Raw genomic sequence first — 11,450 nt, forward strand, 5'->3', positions numbered from 1 at the left:
ATGTAAAAGTTCAAAGGCCGAGACCATTGAGTGCTATATCAGCACCATGTACAGCTCCCTACACACTAAGCAAGCCCTTTTTGGCAATGAAAATATATTTGCCATTCATACTCTAGGTTGTTGCTGAAAAGGATGTCACTGGCTATACTACCAAGATTATGATAAAACCAACCAGCTAGATTGTTTCTGACCTTTTCAGAAGAGTTGCAGCCTCCTTGATGCTCTGTGGAACTTCCTGAGTAATCAATCATTCCATTCTCCCTGAAATCTTCTTGTAAGATCCCCCTCAAATGGAGGGGGATTGGATTAGTTGAGCTTTCCTTGAGTGTAGCATGCTTCATCTCCTGACTAAACACATTTGTCAAAGTGGAAAAGGAGTTTGTGCCAGTTGCCTATCATTAACAAGTGTTGACACCTCAGTTCCCATAGGACTTAAAACTTTGTTTTCTTTCCACAGTGCAGTGCATTTCAAATGCTTCATGCGTTCCTAGCGAATCCTTTTATTCTATCAATAGCATGCTTCCAGTTAGAATACCCGCCTTGGAATAAGGCCCAGAAAACCTGCAGCTAGGGTAGAATTCTTTGCCAACCTGGGCTGGCTTCTTTGTTCCAAGATCATCAGGAACGGGTGGAGGGGTCTGTGGAGACATTATGCTAGTGGCGCTTGTGGAAGAGTGAGTAGGCTCTTCACGCTGAGCTAGCTGGAGCTCGGCAGCATCATCGCTGCTGAGCTTGGCGGCGGTTTCGTTTCTGATATCCATCGTGGCAGTGGCAGATTAGCTGGTTAGAGCAAAATAGGATAATAACACTAACACCCTTTACAGCTAGCTAAGAAGCTAACTAAACTCTGTAGTGGTGGGGCTTTAACTGAACTTGACCTGCCCTTATAAATCAAAATCAAATGAGCCTATTACAGGCAGAGGCGTATCACATTATTCACGTAGCCTACCACAGATGAGCAGCATTTGCCCCCTGCTTTTTATGGAAACCCAAAGGAGTCATACCTAACCGCCCAGTAGCTTTCCTTAGCCCCCCTACACATATACACACACACTCTGAGGTGCGCAGATACTGATTTTGCGCCAACCTGTCAGTCGATAATTTGAACTTTTTTGCTGTTTTTATATAGAGACATAAAACTGAAGTGGCTAAGCCCCCTTTTGCCCCCTCGTGGAGCCGGGTCCGCAAGCAGAGCTGTTTTATGGAGATCCAAATACCCTGTGCTTTTTCATTTAGAACATAGTCGCATACAGACACCACTTGGCAACATTATAACCGTGAAGTGGCCATTGTGCGCTCGCATATGGGGCTCAGCCAGAACTGTTACGTTTGTCACTTAATGAAAAAAAAATTACAATGTGATTTAGTTGATTTGAAGTTGGGGGAAATAGATGGCAAAAATGCAGAATGGTGTTAAATGCCTGTAAACAGCTTGGGGAGGAAAAATATTTCACAGATGTAAGCATGTAATATTAGGCCTACTGGTTATTTCTCAAATGGACATATACATTTTAATACAAACATTACTAATCATTTAAAATTATCCAATGGATGATCATTTTCTGGTAAAAAAGTGGGGGTTAAAACTGATGTTTGCACCTCTATTCTGAAAGTGGGGTTGTAGCTGCTCCATTTTCCCCATTGCTCAGGCGCCTATGCGCACAATGGGAAAGACTTCTGGAGTTTGGTAGTTCTTGATGTGGGGCTGGCCAGATGAAATTTGCCTTTGTTTCTTGTTTTGTTTTGGTACGATTTTCTGAATACGAGATACTTTTTATTTCTTAAGTTACCTTTTGTAGTTATGTTCAGTAAAACATTTTAGAGCTCTCTTAGATGTCATTGTTATTGTACACTTTAAACTCTTCATTTGGGTTTGCCATGCCAGTTGGCCTGGATATGGGTCAAGTTGACATTTTGTGTTTGTAACATTTCATCTGTGACAAGTTTAATCCATTGTAAAAACCATCACATTATGATTGTTTGAAGAGTAACAGTTGTGAAGCAGCTTTCCCTGTCATGATATCTGTGGTCAGACAGCCTCGGTCACAGCCTCTTCAATGACTTACATGGACAAACCTGTTCCTCACGTGCTGGATCAAATGGTATATATGAAAGAGGCTCCTGCTTCTTTATCCCATTTCTCCATCACTGATTTTCAAAACTGCAAAGGTGAAAGAAATATGATGTAGGGGGCCTTTTCAGAGACAAAGACTGTTTTCTGTCCTATCAGATTATAATGSAGGGGAAACGACAGGAAAGTATCTTGATGTAGGTATTTTTGTGCAGCACGGTTGTCGAAAGGGTGAGTGGAACAATGTCCTGTGCCTGTTGAGAGATACAGGGATCTTAGAGGAAGAGATGGCCTTCAGAGATTATTCATTAAATATATTTATTGTTTTAATCATGGGCCATATTCAGTGGGGCACAACTGTCAAGGTTGCAGATTAAACTATAATGTTGATTATTCTCTATCACATGAGATTGTGAACCAGGCTTGTTCTTTACTTTACACTTCAGTCTACATTTTGAGTGTTGTGCCCCAGGTTATTTAAGGGCCATCCCAATTTCAGTCCATATCATGTACCCCAATATATTTGTTCTATATACATGATCACATAGTGCATCTGTTTATTGATAACCTGCATAGCTCTACGTTGTGACAGTAATWGGGAACCCCTGTTATAAGGGAAGTATTACAGCCCACTGAAGAGGTTTTAAGTAGCATTTCCTATTCACTTCGATCATTGGATCGCTCCCATTTTGTAATGAGGGATATTTGTGTTACTTTACAAGTACACAATAAAAAATAAAGGGATATGGTTTACTTTTGTAAGCTTGTTTTTTTTTCTGGGTGAATGTGCACTGTTGTATTTATTGACAATAAAAGTGATTTTTGCCCTTTAATTGTATTTTCTCAGTGAATACCTCAGGTACTAATAATACACTGAACAAAAATATAAATGCAACATGTGAAGTGTTGGTCCCATGTTTCATGAGGTGAAACAAAAGATCCCAGAAATGTTCCATACTCACAAAAAGCTTATTTCATTTGGTGCACAATGTGTTTACATCAGGGTGGGTGAGCATTTTTCCTTGGACAAGACAATCTATCCACCTGACAGGTGTGGCATATCAAGAAGCTCATTAAACGGCATGATCATTACCCAAGTGCACCTTGTGCTGGGGACAATAAAAGGCCATTAACATGTGCAGTTTTGTCACACAACACAATGCCACAGATGTCTCAAGTTTTGAGGGAGTGTCCAAATGGCATACTGACTGCAGGAAAGTCCACTAYAGCATTTGCCAGAGAATTGAATGTTCATTTCTCTACCATAAGCCGCCTCATGTTGTTTTAGAGAATTTGGCAGTACATCCAACCGGACTCATGACCGCAGACCACATGCAACAACGCCAGCCCAGGACCTCCACATCCAGCTTCTTCACCTGCAGGATCGTCTGAGACCAGCCACCCGGACAGCTGATGAAACTGTGGGTTTGCACAACTGAAGAATTTCTCCACAAACTGTCAGAAACAGTCTCTCTGTGTGCTCGTTMTCCTCACCATGGTCGTAACCGACTTCAGTGGGTAAATTCTCACCTTCGATGACCACAGGTACGCTGAAGAAGTGTGCTCTTCCCGGATGAATCCCGATTTCAACTGTACCGGGCTAATGGCGTCGTGTGGGTGAGTACACAATTTCTGGAAATGGAAATGTCCCATTTCTTCCATTGCCTGCATACTCACCAGACATGTCACCCATTGAGCATGTTTGGGATGCTCTGGATTGACGTGTACGACCAGCAACTTCACACAGCCACTGTAGAGGGTGGGGACAATATTCCACAGGCCACAATCAACAGCCTGATCAAATTATCAGGATATGTTGTGCTGCATGAGGTCACACCAGACACTGACTGGTTGTCAGATATGCATCAGTGACCAACTGATGCATATCTGTATTCCCAGTCATGTGAAATCCATAGATGAAGGCCTAATTTATTTATTTCAATTGACTGATTTCCTTTATGAACTGTAACTCAGTAAAATCTTGTGTTTATATTTTTGTGAAGTGTAGATTAGTGGCGTGTATTCATGGATGCCAGGCTTCCCTAAAAAATGCCCCCCCCCCCCAACAAAAAAATATATATAATAATACATACATTATTTTGTATCTTTTGTTTCTCTGTCTTTCATACATTCAGCCTCTTGGGAATTGAAGGAAGTGTATCTCACTGGAGAAAACATCAGAGCGAATGAACTAGCTGTCTCAGTATGTGTAGCGTATCTACAAGATAGAAGTTTACATACACCTTAGCCAAATACATTTAAACTCAGTTTTTCACAATTCCTGACATTTAATCAGAGTAAAAATTCCCTGTCTTAGGTCAGTTAGGATCATCACTTTATTTTAAGAATGTGAAATGTCAGAATAATAGTAGAGAATTATTTATTTCAGCTTTTATTTCTTTCATCACATTCCCAGTGGGTCAGAAGTTTACATACACTCAATTAGGATTTGGTAGCATTGCCTTTAAATTGTTTAACTTGGGTCAAACATTTCGGATAGCCTTCCACAAGCTTCCCACAATAAGTTGGGTGGATTTTGGCCTATTCCTCCTGACAGAGCTGGTATAACTGAGTCAGGTTTGTAGGCCACCTTGCTCGCAAACGCTTTTTCAGTTCTGCCCACAAATCTTCTATAGGGTTGAGGTCAGGGCTTTGTGATGGCCACTCCAATACCTTGACTTTGTTGTCCTTAAGCCATTTTGCCACAACTTTGGAAGTATGATTGGGGTCATTGTCCATTTGGAAGACCCATTCGCGACCAAYCTTTAACTTCCTGACTGATGTCTTGAGATGTTGCTTCAATATATCCACATCATTTTCCTTCCTCATGGTGCCATCTATTTTGTGGAGTGCACCAGTCCCTCCTGCAGCAAAGCAGCCCAACAACATGATGTTGCCACCGCCGTGATTCACGGTTGGGATGGTGTTCTTCGGCTTGCAAGCATCCCCCTTTTTCCTCCAAACATAACGATGGTCATTATGTCCAAACAGTTCTATTTTTGTTTCATCAGATCAGAAGACATTTCTCCAAAAAGTACGATCTTTGTCCCCATGTGCAGTTGCAAACCGTAGTCTGGCTTTCTTATGGCGGTTTTGGAGCAGTGGCTTCTTCCTTGCTGAGCGGCCTTTCAGGTTATGTCGATATAGCACTGGTTTTACTGTGGATATAGATACTTTTGTACTTGTTTCCTCCAGCATCTTCACAAGGTCCTTTGCTGTTGCTCTGGGAATTACTTGCACTTTTCGCACCAAAGTACGTTCATCTCTAGGAGACAGAACGCGTCTCCTTCCTGTTCGGTATGACGGCTACGTGGTCCCATGGTGTTTATACTTGCGTACTATTGTTTGTGCAGATGAACGTGGTACATTCAGGTGTTTGGAAATTGCTCCCAAGGATGAACCAGACTTGTGGAGGTCTACAATTTTTTTTCTGAGGTCTTGGCTGATTTCTTTTGATTTCCCCCTGGTGTCAAGCAAAGAGGCACTGAGTTTGAAGGTAGGCCTTGAAATACATCCACAGGTACACCTCCAATTGACTCAAATGATGTCAATTAGGCTATCAGAAGCTTCTAAAGCCATGACATAATTTTCTGGAATTTTCCAAGCTGTTTAAAGGCACAGTCAACTTAGTGTATGTAAACTTCTGACCTACTGGAATTGTGATACAGTGAAATAATCTGTCTGTAAACAATTATTGGAAAAATTACTTGTGTCATGCACAAAGTAGATGTCCTAACCGACTTGCCAAAACTATAGTGTGTCAACAAGACATTTGTGGAGAGGTTGAAAAATGAGTTGTAATGACTCCAACCTAAGTGTATGTAAACTTCCGACTTCAACTGTATGTGATGCAGTCAGGTCAAAAAGAGTAGGACATTATTGCTGCCCAGGATGGGATGTCAGTGAGCATTTGGCCTCCCTTGATAAAAAATTCAATAATAAAAGCCAATCAGCGTTGAGTTAAACTGAGTGAGCTCAGCCACATCACATTTGGCTTAAGTTCATTTGACAAAATCGTTTTTAGTATCTTTTAGTTGTCACTGCATTAGACTAAGTAGAGGTGATTAGATAATGTTGAAGTTGAAATGGTGCTGGAATAGTTGAGGCAGCTCCTGTTTTCTTTGTGACTTGCAGTAACTGGTTCTAAATCAATAGTAGCCCGAAAATGTTGGAAACATTACCTTGCTTGACCATGCTGTAGATCATTAACTGTTTGTTACATGAAATATGTTAAGTGGACTTCACCGGACAGATGTTGCAATGAAACAAATGTGTGATTTCATTTATTCTGCCACTGTGGCTTATATGAACTAACGGGTTGTAGAGCAAACTAAGTAATTATCACAGCACATTGGTTGTAAAATGGCTTTTGGGGGGGGGCTTGGCTTCCTACGATTTCACCCACACATCACTACAGGTGTAGATAATATAGCTCTTTTCCAGTCCTCACAGGGATTTAAATAGTAAGCGGCAAACACCTCTAACACCACCAATGTGTAGCACCTAAATTATTTCCTTTCCATTACTATGGACTTGTTATCCAAGCTATAAATATAACCTAATGTGTATTGTATAACATGCAATCAGGCTCCAACTCTCCAAGCATACAACCAAATACGTTATCAGTCGTTTAACATGGAAAAACACCCATTACACAACTCACACACACACATTTATCTTTTCACTTGGTTTTATTCATTTTTATTGGCTAAATGAATTTAAAAGGTAATAACAATGTTTAAAACTACATGATCATATCCACAGCCATTGCTCACATACCCACTGATAACCCATCTATATATAAGATTTTCTCCCTCCCCACACATTTTTWAAAAACATTTTTCATTTTCTGTATTTTTTTGGAGCCATACTATCATAAATGCCCATTTCAAGTCTCATCACACTAACAGCAATTCAATGGGAGAGGAAGGAGACTCTAGCTCTAAAGGAGTCTTTACCCCCCCCAGTTCATATTATTCCATCAACATTTAAGTTACTAAAGCAGAGAAAGAGACGGAACCAAAAATGAAAAGTAGAAGAAATAAAAGGTGGGTGTGAGGGGTTACACCAGGCAACCCCGCGGCCCGTCATGCCACCACAGCAGAGACAGTTACTCTGCACAGCGACACGTCGCACAACTCTGTGTCTCACATTTTCAGAACATAGAAAACCACTAAAATAATTTAAACTAGATCCAAAATAGTTTTGGGGAAAATAATAAATTTTGATGTACAAAAACAGTAATTTCTTTTATTTTAGTAAATCTTATAAAAGGTCCAAACACAAGTTTATTGTAGTTCTTATTTTATTTATTATTGATTCATTTATTTATTTATTTTTTGTTTATCTATTAGTGCGATTGTATACCAGTGCAGCTACTGGGTCCAGAGTAAAGAAAAGAGGTCTTTTTTCATCTTTAACGGCATAAAAAACAAGGACAAACTCATCTTTTATATAAAGTATAACTGCTGGTCTTTAGGAAAGAAACACAGAAACCCATACATCTAGGAGGCACGCTATGGGGMTTTTTTTGTTGTTGAAAAAATTAAAATAATGAAAATACAAGTGACGACAACAAAATAAAAAATTGTGTGCAACCAAGTAATTTCACTATCCTTGATGCCGGGTAAGGCTTCAGACATAATCAATGAAATTCATTGAATAAGAGGTTGCTAAAGAAATCAAAAAGACAAGTTAGAAATTGTACAAAAAAAACAGATTTTAAAAAATCTGAAACAGACGGAAAAAAATAACATTTTGTCTCTTGCAGGGGTGTTTTTTGGAAGGACAGGAAGCCAGGCCTGAAGAGCAGCATTTGGACTTGGCCAAAACATAGAGATGTATAGAGATCGCTACGTTGTATCTGTGCCATTATGGCGTCTGCGACAGCACGCACAGTGCCATTGAGGCTTTCTCCATTTTAAAGTAGTCCATTTTCTTCTTCTTTTGATGTTTGAAAAAAGTGTAAAGCTAACATTGATGACTTACTACCACTTGCAGTGATGGAGTCTTGAACCAAATTGTGTTCAATTTATTGTGGCCGCTAGATGGCAGCCATATAGCTTAAAGCCAATTACAAACTAGACAAACTAATTTGAAGAAAACAATGCTCTGCTCATTGGTCGATCACTCCCAACCCATAGGAATCCCCACCAAGTTGACCATTTTAAAAAGGAGGAAGCCCTAAATGTCCATGCAAAAACAGGTTACTTCCATGTTATGATCTCTATACATCTCTATGGGCCAGAGGCATCTTTGGTTCAGTTGAACATACAAAGGTAATAGGAGCTTAAGCATTCCACAAAAATATATGCATACCGGTACACATACAAGGGATGCAGGGGCTAAACCGGGCAATGGAACCAAATGACATTGTCTTTACACATTATCCCAGTTGTGTTAGTATGAACAATGGTCACTCATCCATGGGCAGAGGTGTTTAAACTAACTGCTAATTAGCAGTCAGAATAATCTTTTGAAGGACACCAGGAAAATCACATCACATTTGACTGAGATTTATTGATATTCATGAACCTTTACGTTCAGTCATTTCCATGTTAAAATTACGTTACATGATATACTTACGGTCATACGGAAGAGTGATTCATGAATGGCAACGAATTGTCCAAGTCAAATGTCATACAATAATTATGTGAGCATCCTGATGACATCAGCAATCACTCATCTGGCTCACTAAACCTGCCAACTAAACCCACCCTCATGTCCAGCTTAAAGAAACCACTGTTATAGAGGGCTACATGAATGACAATATTACGTGAGAAGCACGACTTCCTTTGAGGGAGTTTGTAAGAGCCAGAGTTGAGTGAGAGCCTTCTGTCAGATGACCTTAAAGCTGATAATCAACTCCATGGATGAGTAAATGATACAGGACAGCTATAAAAACTCACGATTTAACAGAGTAAAACATGAAGTGTTATGGGTGTGCTTCTAAGAGGAACATCCAATCGTGGGCTGGACAGGGAAAGGGGCCTACGATGGGAGGCTGGAGAGGAGGGGCGATAGACCCCTTTTACTCCAACTCTTTACTGTCCCAGTCCAGGAGAGAATGTCCCCTTCTGATGCCACGATCTACTGAACGACAGACTATACCTTTAACCCCCAGGCCATGAGGCAGGGAGTTGGGGGGGGGGGGGGATTAGTAGTGACTTCTTGTCCTTTCAAACCTGCAGGGTGTTGACTTACACTGGTAGGAAAAAACACCTGTTGAACAGATCTGCATATWTCAAGGATAATAAYTCGGATATGATCGATGAGTCCGCATGACCAGTCACGAAACTCGCGACCGCCCCAACATGAGGTCCAATAGCACCATTTTATTTATTTTTGATGATTTATACAAGTCTCTAAGCCTTCGATGTCAGGGATTAAACCATACTGTATGTTTTATACACACATGCAACAGAATGGACTGCATTTGTGTATACATATATCGGCAAGTATGTAAAAGAGAATGGTGGACTTGATTTTGCAGCAGAAAAGTATTCAGGTTGTGCTGTATTGAATGGACCAGAAAATGGGTACCCGATTGTTCAACAACAGGGATAGCTTGTCCCGCAGTTCTCTGAAAACTGTTTTTGTGACAAACTACTAGGCCAATATATCTCTTTACATAGGCCTCCTTTGTCTTGTCAATGTTTTTGAGCAGCATTTCCCTGACCACAAGAGGATAATATGAAGGAAATGCCATCCAATATCTGAGCAGGGAAGCACAGAGAACAGGATAGATAGACCATTACCACAATAACATCTAAACCAAGCATGTCTGTGGACAAACCCCTTCTACAATAGGCTAGATTAATGAAGTAAGCTGGGGTTTCTAATGTCCTGGTATGATTATAAGAAAGGTTCCCATCTGCCTCCCGCTACAATGTGTCTATCTGAAGGTGAATGGGTGAATCAGGTTTTAAAGGCCCGTCACTGCCCTGTAGGTTGAGGTCAGTGTTAGACAGTACAGGACAGAGGAACACTCAGGGCACCATTTTACTGGTCCATCATTTATTAAATCAACACAACTGAAATCTGGGTCATTTCGGGTTACTGTGGATGGAATGCCAAAAGCCCTTAACATTTTGCATATAAAAATAAAATAAAAAGGATTAACCCTACTGTCAGTTGGTAAAAGATGTTAAAAAAAATATGTTCGTTCTTTTTTTTTTGTACAAGCACCTCTCAAACCTGTACACGACACAGAGATCATTAACTACACTTGATAAAACATACCAACTACTGGGCATGGATGTGACTGACAAAAAGGAACACTTGAAGAGGACATTGACTAACTGGTTACTTGAAATCCCTGGCTCTTTATGTAGGGTTTGAATGCAGCTTGACCACTCTTTCTCAGTTTCCTCTGCATCCATTTCAACCAGCTCACCAATCTGCCAAAACAGCTGACAAGACAGACCAACAACCCATGCATGGTTTCTAGTGGCACAGAGATGGGGAGCAACTGGTCCTGAAAACGGCAAGCACCTCAACAAACAGCAGCATGTCATGAGGAAATAACGGATTTGAACAAATCAACCGACGATGACCAGTTCCAAGGGTTTAAGGTTAGCTAGATGCTATCTCCAGAAGCCTCCACAAGATCTCATAGCGTTTTGACGAGAGCACATGAAAGTGTACAACTATGGCAACCGTCAGTCATCAAGCATGTCATGTCAAATGTGGATGTAAACATTGATTAGGCCTACATCAAGTTTCATTATTTGTCATTGTGGCCACAAGCTTCAGTTAAAATGGTATAAAAGCAGCGGAGGTGATGGAGGATTAAAACTCAGACGCGTGACTGAGTGATCTCACAATCTCACGAGGTGATGAGGACTAACACAGCACAAAGAGTTCAAAACGCTGTGTGTATTCATCAGTCGGATTCCGTTGCAAATGTAAAACGTTTATCAATGAAAATGAGTTTCTATGTACAAATTCAGGTAGTCCTCTCCGTTTCGTTCCTTTTCCTGTTACTCTCTAGGAACCAAACAGTAAACAGGTTTCATTGCAAAACATTTTGCAACAGACTCCGACTATAAATAACGCCTGATGCTAACCCGCGCTAACTGAGTAGTCCAGATAATGTTCTACAGGCCAGATTCTAACCAGGACCAACAAAACTTTGAGAGGAAACCCAACTTTTGGGACCAAAGCCACCAGAATAAAGTAAAACTCGTAGAGGAAGTAAACACAGAGGTTACAGATAAGGGGGTGGGGGGAAGCAAACATCTCAAGCCTACAAACAACCACAATGCATTAAAAACAGAATATGGCTTTAAGTAGTTTTAGCATATACCTGTCACTAGACTCAAGTCTCCTTCATTGGTTTTTCCTCTCAAACCAACTAGCATGAAATAACAGGATGACG

The 11,450-nt window shown here is 40.5% G+C and overlaps 1 long non-coding RNA gene across 1 annotated transcript; it reads left to right on the plus strand.

Annotated features, from left to right (window-relative positions):
- Positions 1-10,387: 10,387 nt before the first annotated feature.
- LOC139027765 (uncharacterized) lies at positions 10,388-11,118 on the plus strand. The gene is made up of 2 exons (XR_011479918.1): positions 10,388-10,850; positions 10,906-11,118. It is a non-coding gene; the product is annotated as an uncharacterized lncRNA (long non-coding RNA).
- The last annotated feature ends 332 nt before the right edge of the window (positions 11,119-11,450 follow it).

Source organism: Salvelinus sp. IW2-2015, linkage group LG5 (assembly GCF_002910315.2).
Source record: "Salvelinus sp. IW2-2015 linkage group LG5, ASM291031v2, whole genome shotgun sequence".
Lineage (NCBI taxonomy): Eukaryota > Metazoa > Chordata > Actinopteri > Salmoniformes > Salmonidae > Salvelinus > Salvelinus sp. IW2-2015.